General features: G+C 41.1%; 1 pseudogene; it reads left to right on the forward strand.

The window, feature by feature from the left end:
• The first annotated feature begins 3,456 nt into the window (after window positions 1-3,456).
• LOC119047383 (rho GTPase-activating protein 20-like) lies at window positions 3,457-7,339 on the forward strand (annotated as a pseudogene).
• Window positions 7,340-20,480: the final 13,141 nt, after the last annotated feature.

Below are 20,480 nucleotides of genomic sequence, written 5' to 3' on the forward strand. Positions count from 1 at the left end.
GTAGCATTTAATGCCGACAGTGGATAAAGTCCTCTGGTGAGACGGCCCATGAAAACTGAATTCAAGTGAATTAAGAATCACAAATTTTCATTTTTTCTTCCTCACTTTCAGTGGGACTATGACTTAATTTTTTTTTTTTTTTGTCATTTGTTACCTGCATTGCTGCAGCAGCCTCCTAACTGGTCTCCCTGACCCAGCTCGAATGCTCTCTCTTCCTGTCAACTTCTGCTGCCGTGTCAGAGTGATCCCCCAGTGGACACATCTCACCACTCCCCTTTAATAAAGCCTGCACTGGAAAATCCACTTTTGATAGGTTAAAAATGAAAGTTCACAAATCTTTCTGCCAGCCTGAACTATTATTCAGTGTTCCTTCCACAAACCAGTCTCCTCCTCTCTGCCATGCATTTGAATGTATTGCTCTCTCAAATACGTTGCTTTCTAAAATGGCTTTCTACGCCCACTCACTTTGTTCTTAAACTTAAGTTGAGATTTTAAGACGCAGTTCAATAATCTCTTTGCCTTTGAAACTTTCTAATGAATTCTAGGTGAGGTTTTAGTTCTCCCTCGTTCAGTCAGGATCTGTTAAGTGTCATCTTTGTGCCAGGTGTTTGTCTGCTGGGAACGTGGAGATGAACAGAAATTCCTACCTTCACTCATCTTACATTGTAGCATAGATAATATAATAAAGGCAGTAATCAAATACATGAGTGTGTAACTGCCAGTAGTGAGAGTGCATTAAGAATAATAAATTGAGATCTATAAACAGAGTTCTTTCACTGGGGGAAGATTTTTATATATTTTTAATCATAGGATACATTACTTTAGGAAATTGTTTCATGTGTTTTCTTTTAATTATAGCTCCTTTGAGGTGATAAATGTCATTTACTTTAGTCATCTTTCATCCCTCCTGGAAAATACTCAATAATTTTGTCCTGATTGATAATATATAAATGGACAACATGAATAGGTGGACAAATGAATTATCCTAAGCCATGTTGTATTTTCAATTTATTACATATAAAAATTCTCTTTGAAGTAATAAGTGAAATATATTGTACTCCTAAGATAAACTAATTTTCCTAACAAATACTGGAGCTCTGGCCAAATACCAAATATCTTACCCTTCAGCACATGGATTAGAATCAAACATCTGGGTCACTTAATAGGCAAGATTTCTTCAAATAAGAGATGGAGTCTCTATTTAACTAATCTATGTTCTGTAATTTCAAAAAGATTCTTTCACTTCCTCAGAAAATTTATTATAGCAGTTTAGTGAATTTCTTTAAACCAAGATTTTATTTGAGGTTTAAGTGTATTTGGTACACAATATATTAGTTTTAGGTGTACAATGTAGTGATTCAACATTAAATAACTTTCAACGTGATCACCACACTAATTCTAGTAGTCATCTGTCACCATGCAAACTTATCACAATATTACTGACTATATGCCCCTTCATACTTTTTCTCAATCCTCCATCAGTTTGATCTTCATTTCTATGAGGTTTTGTTTTTGTTTGTTCATTTTTTTAAGATTTCATATAAGTGAAATGATACAGTACTTGTCTTTCTCTTTTAGACTTAATTGATTTAACATAATACACTGTAGGTCCATCCATATTGTTGTAAATGGTGAAACTTCATTCTTTTATATTGTTGAATAATATTCCAGCAATAAACCTATATATATATATTGTGTAATATAGACCCATATATACTGTGTATATGTATGTATGTGTACATATACACGCACAATATATACAGGGTCTGGTAGAAGTAAGGCTTGCTGGAGTGTGGTTGGTAGGGTGCATGAATGTCTCACACAAGATGGACAGCATTTTGTCATAGGGTGTGCTTGAGTGTGATATTATTATGTTACAGAATTAATTACATGCTTATAAGTTTGTAATAAAAAGGCCATTATTTGTGCTGGACCCTGTGTACACACATATATGTTTTTAAAAATTAGTATTTTGCTTTCTTCAGATAAGTACCTAAAAGTAAAACTGCTGGATCGTGTGATAAATCTGTCTTCAGTTCTTTGAGGAATGTTTATACTGTTTTCTCCAATGGCCCCAATGTTCGGTCTCACCAAGAGTATACAGGGTTTCCTTTTCCTCATAAACGACTGGTGATGTTGTCCGTTTTCTCGTGTGTCTGTTGGTCATCTGCATGCCTTCTTTGGAGAAATGTCTCTATGTCCTCTGCCCAGTTGTGGAAGTTTCTTACATATTTTAGATATCCACCCCTTATTGGACATATCATTTGCAAATATATTTTTCCATTCAGTAGGTTGTCTTTTTGTTTTGTTCATGGTTTCCTTCACTGTATGGAAGCTTTTTCATTTGCTGATGTCCCATTTGTTTACTTTTTGTTTCCCTTGCTTGAGGGAGCATATTCAAAAAGATATTACTAAGACTGATGTCAAATAGTTTACTACCTGTGTTTTCTTCCAGAAATTTTATGGTTTCAGGTCTTATATTTAAGGCTCATTTTATTTTGAGTTTATTTTTGTATATGGTATAAAAGAATGGTCCAGTTTAATTTTTTTGCATGTATCTGCCCAGTTTTCCCATTCGTTTAAAAGCCTGTCATTTCTTCATTGTACATTCTTGAATCTTTTATCATAGATTAATTGACCATATATGTGATAAACCGGTTTATTTCTGGGATCTCTATTCCGTTTCATCAATCTATGTGTGGTTTTGTACCAGTAACATACTGTTTTAATCATCATAGTTTTGTAACATTGTTTGAAATCAAATAGCAAGATACATCCAACTTTGTTTTTATTTCTTAGGATTATTTTGGCTGTTTGTGGCCTTTTGCGTCTCCATGAAGATTTTAAACCAAAATTTTATTTTAAAATGACTTTCTGAGAGAAGCAAAGTAATAAAGTTTGGAAGGATCTTTATGGTAAAGAGATATTTAAAATGATATAATTATATGACCAGAGCGCTATATAAAAGTCCATCCTTACAGTGTATGACTAGTGCCTGGTTCTAGCTTATCCATGAAATCACTCTAACAGATGGATCAAATCTTTTATTCATCTACACCTCAGTTTCTTCATTAAACAATGGGTAACCGTAAGTCTTCAACATATCAATGAGCCCCTAGGACCTTCTTCTTTCCTTAAATTTCCATGTGGTTCTACTGAAAACTTCTACCCTGACCAGTGGCATGTTCTAAAACAAGAAGAGATCAGAGTACAGCACAGAATGAGGCAAGTGTTCCCATAATATCCTACTCACATTCTAACAATCTAAGAGAAATATAACCCCCACACACTGTAATCAGTGGGGAATAACGAACCCAAGTCCCAGAGTCTCAGTCTGCAAGTCTGGGAGTCAGCACAGTGGGCAAGGCAGTTGTCAGCCTCTTGCAAGGAAGGATCTCTGGAGCCAGGTGGGCAGCAGGGCAGAGCCTCCAGCGGCTGATGCCAAGGGACCTCAGCATGGGGTGGAGCAGCACTCTGGTGTACGGAATTCAGCTGTCTCGGCAGTGGTCTGGAATCTGCCTCAGTTATAACTTGGAAGTGGTGTACTCCACCTGTCTGGGTCTTTTTGATGTCTTGGCACCCCTGATGGCAAGTGGGAATCTGCCTAGGAGCCTATTTACAGGTGGTCTTACTCTGCAGAAATGGCTGTTCCCGTCACATGTGTGGATATCTTAGATGTGTCTCCTTGACTTAAATAGTTTCCCTCTTAAACCAAAGTGTCATGGCTGATTGACAGCCATTTTGGTTGACGTGAGTGACTCCACTTTGTTTTATATACTTTATGCTATCTTGATCAGACCAATGCCATTTTATTGGTTCTGCTCTCCACCAGCCCTCCCAACCTCCAAGGGCCCTTCCTCATGGAACAGCTGCCCCAGCAGATGCAGTGCTGGTTCACCCTGAAGCCCAGATGCCTGGCTGAAGCCCAGCAGCTGAGTGACTCAGGTCAGAAGACATTTAAAAGGAGAAGATATAAAGTGGGCCTTTTAACTCGCCCATGTTACAACCTCTCCTCTGCCGGCATGGCTCATGGGAGTGTCTCTGCCCAACCCTGTTTCTGATACACAATTCTTTCCTAATCAGAAAGGACATCTCACAAAAGACATCTTCAGCCAATGTGAAATCTTGCAGAGAGCTGAAAGAGAAACTGAATTCTGGAGTTGAAATATACCTGGGCTATGTATGAATCTATTTGTTTTGAAGAATTTTCTACAAAATATTCCTGGAAGTATTTTCTCATCAGATTTCTATGATTACTGGGTCTGTGTAATGGATCAGGAAAATGATGGAGAGAAATAAATACAATTAAAAGGCTGATAGACCAGATCCAATAAGCCAGTGTTTTTCTCCTAAGGTACATTTTTGGGGTATTATACAACATAGAGTAACATTCCCCATCTGATCAGACAACTGCATTTAATGCAACGGTGTGTATCATTGCAAGCATTTTTTGGTTTCCTACTTCGCCCAGCCCCAAACTAGAAAATGAATTTATAAAAAGGTTATTATTCTGCTTACTCAGTTTCTGTTTGAAAGTGTATGTAGAATATTTGAAGAAGAAATCAACCCCCTCTTTAGAGAGGTTTTGGTTTCGGTGAGATGTGATACTAGAGAGAACCTCACCTCCAGTATCTCTTGATTATAAATGACTGACTTCTGTTATGACGTCCTGGAAAATGAGCTGAATGGGGATGCCGATGCTCTCTCTGTGTAGGGACTTGGTGAAGAACCTTAGTCAGGGGAGCAGAAGCATGGACTCTGTCTTAACCCTTAGTGACAATGACCTAGGCCAGCATGAGGAGGAAGGTCATTTAACCCTGAATGACTCTGGCTTAGACCATTCTAAACATGAAGACATTCAAATGCAATGACCCCTTGAATCTAAGCCTGTGGCCATCACAGTATTGTAGATAAAGGCCCCACCGCAGCACCATGCTGGGCTCCATGTGGCATGACCATGCCCAGCTGTCTACCCACAGCTGTAGCCGATGCTCCAAAAAGCCCAAGGGGACGACGGCGCTGTTTGGAGTCCAGCACGAACTATCTAGATCATAGCTTTCCTCTCTCAGGCAGTTTTGCCCAAAAAAAGCTATGTAAGTCCAGCTGTGATGCAATTCTCTCATAGAAAGATGAGGACCGCCTGAAGCATAATCAGCCCCCGCAGTAAGAGGGAAAGACATATTTTAAATGGAGTTTAGTTATAGGCACTGATATCAAGAAAAATGCCACCAGTAAAAATGCTAAGAAGAAAAGCTTGTTTGTTCATGAAGGAAATCATGTGAAGCTCCTCCCTAAATCCAAGCCAGTTGCTATTTCTGTGGCATCTTACAGTCACATGTCCTGACATGATCATTCCTGGAACCAGCCCATTGATTCAGATACACTTGTACCCCCCACCCCTCCACCACACACACAGCAGATGCCTTCGGGCATTCAAAAAGGCAGGGAGTCTGCCCACAGCCCAGCACTGATGATGAGCCCCGCAAACTGAGCTGTCTCAGGAAGACATTTTCAAAGAAACACAATGGAACTAGAATGGTGATGACCAGAGGGAAAGGGAGTTGGGGGAGGTAGAAGAAGGTGAAGGGGAATAAAAAGAGATGGAAGGAGGCTTGACTTTGGTGAACACACAACATAATATACAGATGATGTATTAGAGAATTATACACCTGAAACCTACATAATTGTATTAACCAATGTCACCCCAATACATTCAATAAAAATTATTAAAAAAAAAACTAGTTAAGAAGTTGGTCACTTGCATGGAGAAGAGGATTATCTCAAGAAGCATAAATCTTTGCAAGTGGAGAGGCAAAAGCTGACTAATCAGAGTTTGGTCATGGGGACTGAGGTGGGGAAGAGCAGGGCTTCACACCACAACACTGAGAAGTTATGCTGAGAAGATGAAGCACTTGCTTGTCCTCCCCAGGCACCTCCCCATCTGGCTCCGCAGTGAGCTCCCGGGACAGTGCTTTGTCTCAGATTGCTGAACATTACTTGTTTACACCCACTGAAACTTCCTCTCTGATAGGTTGTACTCTTTAGGCTCAAAGAAAGCAAGAATTTTCTTCTGACTCTTGCAGTTCCAATGTCATTTCTGAAAGGCCTGGTACTTTTTCTAAGCAGACCGAAGCTGCCTGGCTTATATGAAAAAAAAAAAAAAAAATGATACCATAAACTGTCATTCACAAATGCATGCTGCAAATTTTTACCGGAGCACAAGGTTAAGAAATGGCATAGCCAGTTTGAACAACTGGTCCCTCCAAAGAAAGCAAAGGCATCCAGATCAGGAGAAAAAATAGCTTTTCTAAAAGTACCCACAAATCACCTCCCTATGCTTCTGGTGTTTCAGAAGCCAACTCACTCCAGGAGAAAATACAGCCTTGCCCCTAAGGGCAACTGAAGGGCCTGGAGCTCTGCAGACAGCCCAGTTAGTAACAGAAGGAGGACTTGGAGCTCAGGCAGCCCAGTTAGAGGGAACAGAAGGACTTCTAGTGGTATAGACACCCAGTTAGTGACACAGGAAGGACTTTTGGAGCTGTGCAGACACCCCAGTGTGAAACAAGGGAAGGAATGGGAGTTGTGCAGACAGCCCAGGAGTGACAAATGAAGGACTTGGAGTTGTGCAGACAGCCGGGTTAGAAAAACTGAAAAACCTGGAGCTCTGCAGACCAGAGAACAGCAACCAAAGGACTTGGAGCTGCACAGACAGCTCAGTTAGCAATGAGAAGGACTTGGAGCTGCACAGGCAGCACATTAGTAAAACAAGGAGGACATGGAGCTGTGCAGACAGCCCAGTTGGAGGCAATGGAAGGACCTAACGCTGTGTAGACAGACTGGTTAGAATAACCGAAAGACCTGGAGCTGTGAGACAGCCTGCTTAGAGGCTACCAGAAAAACCGGGAGCTGCACAGACAACCCAGTTAGGGGAAAACAGAAGGACCCAGAGCTGTGCAGACAGCCCCGTGTGAGGCAACGGAGGTTCTTGGACTTGTGCAGATAGTCCAGTTAGCAACAAAAGAAGAACTTGGAGCTGAGCGGAGCCCAGCAGTATAACTCTAATTCCAACCAAGACTCAGAAAAAGATGGTAACTCTCCATTCAGCCTAGTGGAAGAGAGACTCGAGCTTTGTCTGAAATCACACAAGGAAGGAGAGAATGACGGGCAGTGCTGTCCTGGTGCTCTGCCTTGTGTGAGATCCTCACCCAGCTCTTTGAATGTGGATGATGTGTCCAAACCAGACTCAGTACCTATAGTAGTTACTGATGTTGGGGACAAACTTCACCAAAGACATTTGACCACAGGAATCTGGTGTCTACAAGAACAGAAGCTGGGCTAGTGATAGCGAGACAATAATTACTATGACCTCTATGTATAAAGTACCTGGGCTAGTGAGCATAAAGATAATCATTGGTAGTATGTAGGACAACAAAATGATTCTGTTTATTGAGACCATTTGGCAAAAATATTTGGACTAAAAAAATTGCATCACCTAGGTTTTTGGGAGACTTTTTTCTTATTAGGTTTGGGATTGGTCCTGGCATATGATTTGAGAGATACCAGCAGAGAGTTAGAGAAGGCGTCTTCTCTACATGGCTTATGTAAGATGAGTCTCCTGGGAAGGCCAGGGTATCATAAGTGAAGAACAGGGACTGTGGAGAGAGGGCATGGGTGCAGAGAAACCATCCTCATGCTGTGGAATATTTTTAATAAATAGACAAAAAATGCTACTTATCAAAGCATTAGTAAGAAAAGCAGTCCTGGTAACAAAGGAATTCATTTGAAATGTTTCCCTGAACCCAAGCTAGTGGTCATGTCTCTGATTTCCTGTAGTCACATGCCCTCACAGGACTGCGCCAGTAAACAGCCCATTTATATACCTAGGCTGGAGTAAAGTGTGTTGCTGGATTCTTTTTCTATTAGTGTTGCATTGCTCCGCAGCCTTCAGAAAAAAGCTGGGAAGAGAAAGAAGGAAATGGCTGCTCATCACAGTGTCTTTCCAAAGGTACCTGTGCTGGGAACATTCTCCAGAAATGCAACTTTTACTATTTACAAGGTGATCTTTTGAAAGCATTTGCTACCTGAGTGTGAGGACGGCTGCAACAGGGCCCTTTCCCTGCTACAGGAGTGCTATTGCCAACATGTGACGGAAGCCTGGCTCCTCTTTGCTGAACTGTTTTCCTGCAGCCAGAAAACATTACCGATAAATCACGTTACTCTCATTCCCATGTGGCCGTGGAGAGAGCAGTTTAGAGGATGCCAGTTTATGAAGAGTTAAGGACAGCACACCCACCAGAGTGGCCGCGAGGCCTTCTTCTCGGTCACTGGATTTGGATTTCCATACCTCCAGAAGTTTGTATATGTTTTTGTCCCAGATGAGTGATGGTTTATGCTCCAGGAGTTTATTTCATATCTGCAAACATTTCTCCTCTCTCATCTTAAAGGTTACACTGGTACATGTCCTGGATTATCGCCTTGCTGGCTGGTGTGAAGGGATGGGGTCAGGAATGGAGATGCATTTCCCTCATTTGAGCTTAAAAGAAGTTGCTTAGAATCCATTGGGTCTCTACTCTACCATCAGATGGACCTCTATCTCACAAACTAGCTTATTCCAAATTATTTTTCTGAGCCACCAGCAAATTTCATGTCAAATGTTCTTTCCCTATTGTTCTAAATGTTGCATTTGTCAGTTATAAGAAAAAACAGCAATGTTTTTTTGTAAGATATAAGAAGTTTTCTCATTATTAGCGATCAGTGCCACCTATCTCTAGGGTACTTAGCCCTGTTTGCCCGAAACATTATAATTAATTTAAGAACTCAGGGTCCAAAGAACTCCTTTGTGACACTGGCCTTCTCAGTCACAGACATGAAGTAGCTGTCACCTTGTAACCCATCACCCCTACAGTTAGACTCCTCGGGGTTGGTGTACAAAGGCAACAGGGAGTTCTCCTTCCCTTAGGGCGGTGGTGCTGTCAGCACTGCCAGCTGGGGACACAGCCCTTCCAGCCTACAGCGCCCTCCTGGGAGAACGTTCTTCTCTCCTTAACAGATTAGTAATTCCAGCCTTTTATATATAAATAAATAAATAAATAAATAAATAAATAAATATACATACACACATATACACATGTACTTACATATGTGTGTATGTGCATGTATACATACACATACATATGTAAGTATATATACACACATACTACTGCACATCTTTACTTCTCACATCTTTACTTCACTGAGGTCGCTCTGTGTAAGGCTCACCACCATGTCAGAGATTCAAGGACACACACCGCCTTAGGGCCGAGCGCTCCTCCGCTCTGACGGCAGTGAGGACCGCACCCTGCTGTCGGAGATGGGAGATGTCAGCCATTAGATTTGGGCAGTGCACATGTTAATCCTCCCTAAATGATACAGAAATACAAAGATTACTGTTAAAAAAGAGTGTGCATGTACTAAAATCATTGGATTCAGGAAATTATCTCACGTTGCGATTTCTTCTTTCATGGCCTGACATTGAATTGAAACTACCCAGTGTTTCCTGGAACCAGTATTGTATTTTGTGTGTTGAAAACAAACTCAGAATGTTATGTGCCTTAGTCCAAATTATGGTGGTGTTTAACTTATCTTTTCCCATTGGGTCATGTTTCAGTGAGTCAAGAGGAGAAGTCTTTGCAAACTGCTGATGTCAATACAAAGAAAGAATGACTAATATAATTTGAATAAAAATGTTAAAAAATGGGTAACTTACTTAAAATATCCAGATGGAACTAGATCAAATAGCTAATAAATATGACAAAGATATTAATGATAAATGAATAAGGCATTCTAAATATCTAGTTTAAGCAATAAGGAACCTCACCATAGTGATTTACTCTCCTTAAAAAAGATCTGTAATTTATAACTTGGAGTCAATTAAATTAAAACTAGAAATTAAAACCAGGGAGAGAACTGTGATGCAGATAAATAATAAAATGGGTAAAATACCCATCACAATGCCTGTTGTACAGGCTTTCGAAAGTGCTGATTTTTAAAAAAGACTTATTCATTTTTAAAGAGAGAGAAGTGAAGGAGAAGGAAAGAGAGAGAAACATCAATCAGTTTCCTCTTACTCGTGCCCTGACCAGGGACTGAACCCACATGTCAGGGACTATTCCAGGCATGAATAGAACTAGCAACCTTTCACTTCAGGGAGGACACCCAACCAACTGAACCATACAAATCAGAGGGAGAAATGCTACTTATTTTTAATGTCATTAGTCATTACTGATTAAGTCAGTAGACATATAAGAAAAGCCTATAGTATGTCAGATTAATCTATGGGAAAACGATAATTACATAGATGCAGCTCCTTCCCCGGAGTGTATCACCAACAAGTATATACCACAAGGTGGTCTAAAGTCTCTCGGGTCATATGGAAAGAGCTGGAGAAGGATATAGGGAGAGGCACGAGGTGGCAGCCCACAACCCTGCAGGGAAGGAAGGCATCCAGGAAAGGTTTCCTAGAAAAGGTAATGGATGGACTAGAGGGTGTACGCTACCTAAAGACATTACTTGGCAAAAAAATTGTTACTCAGAAGTCAGAGTATAACAGTGGAATGCCTGCAAAGCTGTTCAGTGAAAAAAGCTGGCACAAAACTCTGCAAATACAATTTCAATATGAAGGGACAGACACATAGAATAAATGAAGTGAATTCTTCAAATTGTTAAAACTGATTATTTCTGAGTGTTGACTATAGGTGGTGTTTATTTTCTTCCCTATGGGTATGAAGTTCTTATTTTAAAAAAAACCCACAAATGGTATGGCTATAAAACTTTAAAAACAATGCTATGCTTTTAAAAGAAGGTGGGCAAATTGTGTTGAACATGTAATTTGGTAAAGAGCATAATTTTCTAAGCTCAAAATTCTTGTCCCCAGGCTGTAGGAAACTAAAGGCTGCATTGGTTATTTGGTTAAAGAGAAAATCGACATTGAAGTTACCTCGCAGGGGAGAGAGGAGGGAAGCGGCATAGTCGTGTCTGGCTCGCTGAAACTTTAGAATGTGCTGTATTCTAGTATTCACTCAATGCCTTTTTTTAAACGAGATGTTTTGGGCCATTAGATAAACAATAAGATTATTGATTTTTGAATCAGACCTCTCATCCTTCCCCACATACTTGCAGCTTTTCTACTGGTGAAAGTCTATTTACCACCCAAGGTCCTTTCCCCTATTATTCACAAGTAGCTCCAATAACAGTGGATTGGCTCCTCCGTCCACAACTCAGTTTTTCCAGCACTGTGTATACATCTTCATCAGAGCTGTTGTCACACTGCCCAGGAATATCCTGTTTACTTGTATTTATCACTCAGTGAACTGTGGCTGACATGAGTCAGGACCTAGCATCATTCTGTCCTAAGTGTCCGATGCCTCACACAGTGCTTTCAACATGATACAAGATGAATAAACAGTTAATCATCACACGTCAAATACAAGTAACATTTCAGCCCTTATCTTACTTGAAACTGTTGCCTGCCATCTCTTTGCAAATTTCTGTCCTTCTCTGGTCAGAGGTCAGGAACAGGTCTTTCCAGAATGTGCCAACCCAGCATGCAAATTATTTTGAACTGAAATCAATTAAAGTCCAAAAAAACTCAGAAAGAGGGTTTTCTTTTTAAACCTCCTTCCCCAAAGAGATTCTTTCAGATAGAAAAACCTGCTTTAAGAAGGGAACTTTAGCATCATCACCTTAGTATATTCCCTTTAACATGGATGAATGAAATATGATAGACAGGAAGGATCCTGCAACAATCTGTTCACCAGATTCCCCTCTGTCCCATTGTTTCTGAATGGCCTAGCAAAAATTTTTGGCCACTTTTTCAGCTACCCGAGAATTGCTTATTTCTCCTTTGAAATCGCAGACTCTTCCCACTCCTTTCTGCACTGTACACAATGACATCTCCACCTCATTCTGCCTCACTGTTCAGGGAATTCTCATGCTCATGCGCACATATTAAATTTTAATTTTCTTCTGTTTATTAACCTGTCTCTGTTAATATTATTATTAGCCTAGTTAGAGGAACTCAGAAGATGGTAGAGCATTTTTTGTTCATGCCCCCACACCATCCGCAGCTCAGAGGATTGCTCCTCAGGCCTTTTCATTGGCTTGTCTCCCATCTGCATCTTCAGTATGGAAAATTTCCAGAGTTCAGTCCACAACCCTCTGCTCTCCTGAAGAGACAGATGAAATACAGAGTATATGCCATTGAGACATAACTTAAAAAAATTATTCTGAAACTGTCCTGTCCGAATACACTCACTTCCTTCTCCCCATTTGCCTCCACACCCAGGATGACGGTGACAGCCACATTCCTGTTCCCCACCCAGACCTCGCTGCTGCAACCCAGACTCTGCCTGCCCTGGCCATTGTCATGCAGACTTGAAACAGGGTCAGCCAAGAGGGGGGCCCCAAATAGAGATTTGGAACGGGGTCCAGAACTCAAGGTGTCCAGGAAATATTAGAAAGATATAAAGGATGTCCTCACCCCTTCTCCCCACAGGTGTGAGTTGGGGGAAGAAATACACGGAGCAGAAACATGCAGAGCTGTTTTGTACAGCCACAGCTTTGCAGCTAACCTCTGACACGGTCATTTAACATATCTATAACCTTTAACTGGTTTCATGGATATGTTAAATAGCTGTGGCCACGCTTTGAGCCAGGGAGAAGGGAGTGACTTCCACCCCAGATGTAACTGGGAGGAAACTCCCCCTGGTTACAGCACCTATGTGAGAGCTTGGAGATGATTAGCTCTACACCATGGGGCCACGCCTGCCCAGACTCACTATGGCAGCCCAGTAAAGCTGGAAGGATATGGGAGTGCTGGCAAGTGTAGCCGATTGTGGGAGGAGTTGAAAATGGGGCTGTAGAGGAAGATTGACACCAGGATACCAGGATTTAAAACCCAGACTCAGCAGCCATGAGGGAGAGAAACATGCAGCCCTGGCAGTGCAGAAAAAGCCACACGACTTTGGCCAGAGTGGGGATCCTTGCAACCATGTGAAGGAGAATCACCACGTGGCTTTGGCAGAGAACCACCACTTGTCAGCCATGTGGAGGAGAACCATGCAGCTTTGCCAGGAGAGAACTATTTGGTTTTGCCAGGGCAGGGTGGGGGGGACCCCCATGGCTTTGTGGTGCTCCCTTTGGCCACATGGCTTAGGAAGCAGGAGAGACTTTGCCTGGAAGAAGGGTGCAAAGACTTTTGTTGGTGGGCCATGAGAAGGTGCCACATGACTTTGGATTAATTGGAGATCCTGCCTGGATGGCGATACAGCTGATGGTGCTGGAAGCCTGGATCTTGGACCTCTACTTCTCCTGAGATACGGTCCCCAGATTAGGGCAGAGGGAGAAGGAAGCACTGCGTTCATCTGTGGGTATCCTAAAGGACTTTGATATTTTAATGAAGACATTAGGTCACTACTTTAAGTCTGTATAGCTTCAAATAAACATTTCCTTTCCTTTTCACAAATCTCTGGCATTGAGAGACATCTTTCCTCTGGTGGCAGACAATGGGAACCTACTGGGGGTACTTTTGGTAATAGTGTATCGAACGCCATCTTGGCCCTGTTTCTGTAATAGGCTCACTACAGGCACTCACACTCAGCACGACCAAACCTGGGCTCCATTTCTCCAGTGCACCTCCCCGACCCAAGACGACCCTCTTCTTCCCGAGTTCCCTATCTCAGTGGCCTTCACTCTTTTTCCACATTATATCAAGGACCTATTTCTTCCTGCTCTGTGTCTGTAGTATTTCTTTTATTTCCCCAACTCCATTCCCATTTTCTCCCTGATTTCAGGCCCTTATCAATTCTTGTCTGGACTATTATAATGGTCTAATAAGTGATCTATTAAATATTATCTCCAAACTGTTACACATGTGTTGTCAGGTTCCTCTCTTATTTCACATCTTTTCATTATCTACATGAAGCTTCTGAGGTGGTACAGTATGTTCTCAGTACAGCAGACTCCTGAAATGAAGTTAAACATGTAGAATGTTTATGTCTTGAAGTCCACATTCATTGAGGGGAGAAGAGAGCAGCAGGGGGCAGGCGGAAAGGTTCAGCTTTGATGTGGGCTCACTAGCAACTTCTGCTCCATTCCTTTCCCAAATGCTTTAACTTCCAACCATATTTACGTACTCATGGTTCCTAATTAGCTCAAGCTTCCTTGCCTTTTCATTTAGGTAATATTGACCATTCTGTCTTCTTTAAATCTCCCATAAGACCATGTACAGACTTATTTATATCTTGACACCCAAACTGTAACATTGTATTATACTTACTGATTTACATGCCTGTCTCTAGTAGACACTAGAGATCTGGCTTCTGGAGATCTGGCTCTCAATGTATTTATCGTAAGTACACAAACATGTATAATAAATTTGGCACATCATACCCCCCATAAAAGTATGGAACAGATGGGTATGTGAATGGAAGGATAGAAGTGTTATGACCATGCATTTCCACAGCATGTATACTGGGGCCATTATAAGCTATTTAATCATTAATCGGGTTGAGTATAGCATTTCATAGAATAATGCCATTCTCTGACTTTTAATGGGAGAGGCACAGGAAGAAGCAGAGGAATGTGACTTGAATAGAATAGATGAGGCCCCAAACACAGGGATGAGCAGGGAAATGCAAAGGGCCAGATAGGATTCAGATTCCAGCTGGTTGAGGCAGCAGGGATCAGGAACACTGGCTCAGAGAGAAAAACTACAAGGCCCAAAAGACAGAGGCATGTTTTGGAGAAGGAATCCTAGTCAGTAGGTAGTAGAATTTCAGAACTCTAGGAAAGATCTTAGAAATATTCATTAAGAAACATGAAGGTCTTGGGCAATAAATCAGGATTTAGATATTCACCCATTTATTCATTCATCCATATAATTATTCATATTTTCAATATTCATTTATAATGAATGAGAACCTACTATAGTTAGACCCTCTGCTAGTCACTGGGAGTACAAATATGAATGACATGTTCCTTTTCATAAAGTAGCCCACCATGTGCCAGAAAGAAAGCAACATAATCCAAATAGTACAATTCAGTGTAATGAGTGCTTTAATGTAAGATTATCTGTATACTGCAGGTATCAAGGATGAAGCTCTCAGATTGACCCTGTAGGGGAAGTTGTGTTCTGGTAATAGATAGTGGGCAGGAACCACAAAAAAGGGAGAGAGAGAAGGAAAGAAAGAAGTCTGATACGGAGTCAAAGGTTTTAAGATATGAGCAGAGTAGAGAAGATGGATGTATCTGGACTGAAGGAGAGCAGCAGGGGGCAGGCGGAAAGGTTCAGCTTTGATGCGGGCTCACTAGCAACTTCTGCTCCATTCCTTTCCCAAATGCTTTAACTTCCAACCATATTTACGTACTCATGGTTCCTGATTAGCTCAAGCTTCCTTGCCTTTTCATTTAGGTAATATTGACCATTCTGTCTTCGTTAAATCTCCCATAAGACCACAGATAGGACATGTCCATATCTGTGTTTAGCTTCCACCTCCACCTCCTTCTGTTCCAGTTGTTAACTACAGCCACAACATAAGCACTAGGTACATTCCAGTTTTTCGCAGTTGAACTTAGTTAGCCAGTGTCCATTTATCTGTCTTCCTCTAAGTGCAATAGACTAAGGAAGGGAGAAAAGAAAGGAACCCTCCTAAAAACAAAAATGAAAGCAGCACCTCCTTTTTTAAAGCTCGGTCTTGAACACATGTTCATGGTGGCTCCAGTAGCACAGTGATGCCATAAGGGGTCAGACATAAAGCCAATGCCTCATGAAATTGTTCCTATGAGTTTCTTTAGTGAATCCTATCAGGCTGACACAGTACTTCCTAGATATAACCTTTGGAAAAAACTGAGAAGAGACATTGGGTGTGCATTGAACCTGGTGAAAGTCTGCCACAAAGAGTATTAATTTTCTAAGCAGTCACCCTGATTTGTCATTCTTACATTTATATCGGCAGGTATCCTAATACCAGAGCTCTCTCACAGGATAAAGGAACAGGGTATAGAGAAAGTTAAAAAGCTTAAGTGTTGAAAAATTGAGGAATACAAAATATGTTTAATTGTCTTATCTTTGGTATTCAGATGTAAGTTGATAATTTAAATGACATGTGGGCAAACTAAACTCAAACCAGACTCAACCAGTTTCACCAAGAAGGTTTATGTTTAATAATAACAGTTTCCCATATTTATTAATATCTAATTCTCATTTTGAAACAGAAAAACAACATAACAAAGCACTCACTAAAAAAGCAACTCCTACTATTTGTCCTTGGGTTAGCTGTTAGATAGTAAAATTTTATTTCTAGAACTAGATCCTGAAGCTTACTATTATATCACAAATATAGCCTATGTCTTTCCCTATTCCATCACCTTGAACATGAAATCACTGTCCCTTCATTTGAGCATTGTCTCTTCCCATAAAACTTTCACTCACTTTAAAAAAGTAATTATAAACATTCTGAGGGCAGTGTCTGAGTCTTTATAATATCTTGCCACCCACCTCACTCATGATCAGCCAGTAGAATACGACACCATTTGTGAATCCTCAGCTGACTAGAGTGAAAATGGCGGTCAGTTAGTTACTATATAATCTGGAATCAACAATAGGGCTTCACTAATATTCACTTTCTTTGATTTGCTAAGCCAGAGGCATTAGGTTCATAGAGAATATGAAAAGATTTTAAGAAGAATAGGAGAAAAATGACTTTCTGTCTCATTCCATGTAAAATCCAAAAATAAACTAACCAGAGTCCTAACTTCTTGATCAAAGTTTAGGTTTTTAGTCTGAAAACAAGTCATACCTCTATTTCAAACAGCTTCCAAATTAGGAACAAAATTAACTAACGAACAACATAGAAACAGCCTCATAGATACAGAGAATGACTGACAGCTGTCAGAGCAGAGGGAGGCTGGGGGAGCTGAGTGGAAAAGTTGAAGGGATTAAGCAAACAAAACAAAACTCAGACACAGACAGCTCTGTGGTGGTTACCAGAGGGAAGGGTGCTGGGGGCAGGCAGAAGGGGGTGTGGAGGCGGGATAAACGGTGATGAAAAGAAGCTTGGCTCGGGGTGGGGAACACACAATGCACAAATGATGTGTTAGAGACTTGTACACCTGAAACTTACATAATTTTATTAACCAATGTCACACCCAAAAATGAAATAAAAAATTTTTTAAAGGAAAAAGAAAATCAGGAGCACAAATGGAAATAATTGTCCATTTAGAGAAGACTGTACAACTGGAAATTTTCTAGTATCACATTGTTATTCCGAATAATAATGGTTTTTTTTTTCAAGTTTAACTGAAACTTCTTTATACAGACAAAAATTTATTCTGATTTACCTAATCCCAGATATCCTGGAGAATAACTTTCCCCTATTCATACATAAAACTCTGCCTTTGTTTGAGATTTATGGAGTTTACTCTTCTTTTGTTTTTTATCCTCACCCAAGGATACTTTCTTTATTGCTTTCAGAAAGAGAGGAAGAGAGAGAGAGAGAAGCATTGATTGGTTGCCTCCTGTATACTCCCAGACCAGGGTTCATAGTGCTTGGACCGGGGATCAAACCCTTAACCTAGCTAAGTGCCCTGAAGGGGAATTGAACCCACAACCTTTTGGTTACTGGATGATGCTCCAGCCAACTGAGCCACACTGGCCAGGGCATACTTTTGAAGTTTACTCTTTAGCTTTTCTTTCCACAACTATGGTTGTGCTAATGAAAAGAATAAGCTCCGATGCACACGTTTGTTCAAAAATTTTTTTCAAAATATTTTTGATAGAGGCAGAACTGCCAGTAATACTCAAATATCAATAAAACATTACCTGCACTTCTCCAGACCCTTTCAACATCCTCAAGGTGGCGTCCAATGTCAGATCACAAAATAGGCCCTTTTATCTACCAGGTGCCCATGACAGCTCAAAACATGCCTTCTTCTGGAATCCTAAATTCCTTGCAAACTGGGCTGAGTTCTGGCTGAAGAATTCTAGTAAAATACTGCAGACATGCCAGGATCTACCCTCCTAGCACCCTGTTGGTGCTATATATCTCTCCTCTCACACTCCTGGATGAAACAATTAAGTAACAAATCTGCTTTCTCCATGACAGATACAGACATACCCACGGGAGTTGACTAAGCTAATTTTCAGCTTCTTTAGATCTCAGTTCCATAGCGTCCAGGAGACCCAGTTATGACACAACAGAACTGAAAACCTATCCTGCATGACAGACAACCTGGAATGGACTGATGTGTCTGAACAGGGAGTTGGGGGGATGGCGGAGCCACGGAAGGAAGAGAGTAATGCACAAACAAATTGGTGTCTTTGTTGAAAGAGTAAACTCTGGCTTCCAAGATTTTATTCCTGGTTACTTTATAATTGAGATGAAGGTCTTAGGCTCCTTGCAGTGAATGGGGCATTTCTAATAAGCCTCAAGGGCAACCCCACAGTCAGCCAGTGCCAAGCCCAGTGTAGCTCCTGCCGGGGCCTCAGTGTGTGAGCACATCCACGTTCTCCTCCTCCATGTGCTTTGGGACCAATGACTGAGGAGATCGCGTGCCTTCATTGTCTGTGTTGTCCAGGTAGCTTTCATAAAGGCATCTTGTTGTCCAAGGCCCTGTTAGTGGCTGCATTCTAGGAACCCCACTCCCTCTCATGACTCTGAAATCACTCAATACTTTGTTTTTGTTATAACTTTTTAGAGAGAATAGTGTAAGCAATTGAAAGCGAGAATAACTTCTGCTTGTGATAAACAAAACCAGATGGACTCTTTCTTTTAAATATATTTTAAGTTGGGCTCCTGACTTTAATCCGCTTGTCACAGTGTCTTAGCCTAAATGTTAAGCCTTTGAAACAAATATTTTGTTAAACTCCCTCTAAGGGGAAAAACAAATCAAGCCAGAAATGTCAGGGCACTAAGAAATTTGGTTCTTTAAAATGGGTGAAATGAAAGGGTGGTGAGGCTACCTCATAACTTTCAGAATAGAAAACTACAAAAGCAGCCAGAAAGAAATGGAGAATTTAAAAAATATGGTGAGTGGCTTTATTCTTCTTATATTAGCTATTAACTGCTGGGGTTCATCGGGCACAGCACACAAATGGCAGTAATTGCGTGTACCAACACTCTGCAGTGCCACAATGGCTTTCCGACTTTGAGCGTCCACTGTAATTATGAATCATCCTTGATGTATGGGGCCCATTGAAGAAATGCTGCCTTGTTCAAGCTGGCCCTGTTTAAGGGATTTTTATCCAGTTTTCGCTGGTGGAGGTAGAAATTCCAGTTTACTGGATGCAGAAAAGCTGTTGCTTTAGCTTCCATTTGGTACTTCTGAGTACAGCACAGGCAATCTTACCAACAGGGGTTTGAGGAGATAGAAAGATGAGAGACTCCACCTTCTCCCAGACTTACCTCCTCCCGGCCCTCACCAGGCTTGATGGGTCCTTTCTACTTGCATTTTAATTCAACCTAACCAATGCCATCATCTAAATAATTTCTAAAACTGTGCCTCTTTCAAAAAGCCATCTCTTGTGAATAGCCCAAAAGAACTAATTGTCAAGTCCTGACTTTCCATTCCAAAGATTAATCCTACATGTGCAGGATGTCAAGGTTTCAGCCAAAGGTCTCAAATTTCAGTTAACACTAAACTAGGAATAGACCTGGGTAGATGTGATGCAGTTACTGAAAACCTCCCTTAGTCTTAGGTTGTATGAACAGTTTTTTGGCATTAACAGAAAGAGTAATCCTTTCATACACACCATCAACATTGTGTCAACCAGCATACAACACCTGGAAAGCCTGTTCACATCTAGAATGTTAAGAAAACAGAGTGCACACAAAAGAGAGACAAGCAAAACAGTGACTTGTCCAAAGAACAATGGAAGCAACTGGGGATATGGAAGATCAGTGGGCCCGTTTCCTAGACAGCTGGCTTCTCTTCCTGACTTCTCGTTTCCTATTCCATCACCATCCTGACACCAGTGTACACTCAGCTCCCACTGTCTGCCAGGTGCTGGGGAAGTAAAAGTGATGGATGAGCGCCTGGCCTCTGATCCATGTCCCCGATGCTCCCAGTCACTCATCCTCACTTGGACACTGGCTGAACAGTGCAGGCTCTGTCACCAGTACCTCGTGCCATTCTTCTGGCAATGGGCTGCCACTTAATCCCATGAATGAATATTAATGTGTAGTGGAAAGAATATGTGTTTTCCAGTGAGCTATAACTAGGTTAACATACTGTTCTGCCATCGCTGCCTTCAAAACCTCCATTTAAGGTGGTCTTACATTACATGGTGATGATAATAGCTAACGCTGGTCTGCCACACTGTAGTTACTCAAAACTGTTAGTTTCTAAACCTCTGTCTATTCTTCCTAGTCTGAAAGCTGCTTTGAAGCTCTCTGCATTTCTCCTGATGTATTAATCCAGGGCCGAAGCAGGTAACATGCGGTTGT

Source organism: Artibeus jamaicensis, unplaced genomic scaffold, assembly GCF_021234435.1.
Source record: "Artibeus jamaicensis isolate MK-2021 breed Jamaican fruit bat unplaced genomic scaffold, CSHL_Jam_final contig_64, whole genome shotgun sequence".
Lineage (NCBI taxonomy): Eukaryota > Metazoa > Chordata > Mammalia > Chiroptera > Phyllostomidae > Artibeus > Artibeus jamaicensis.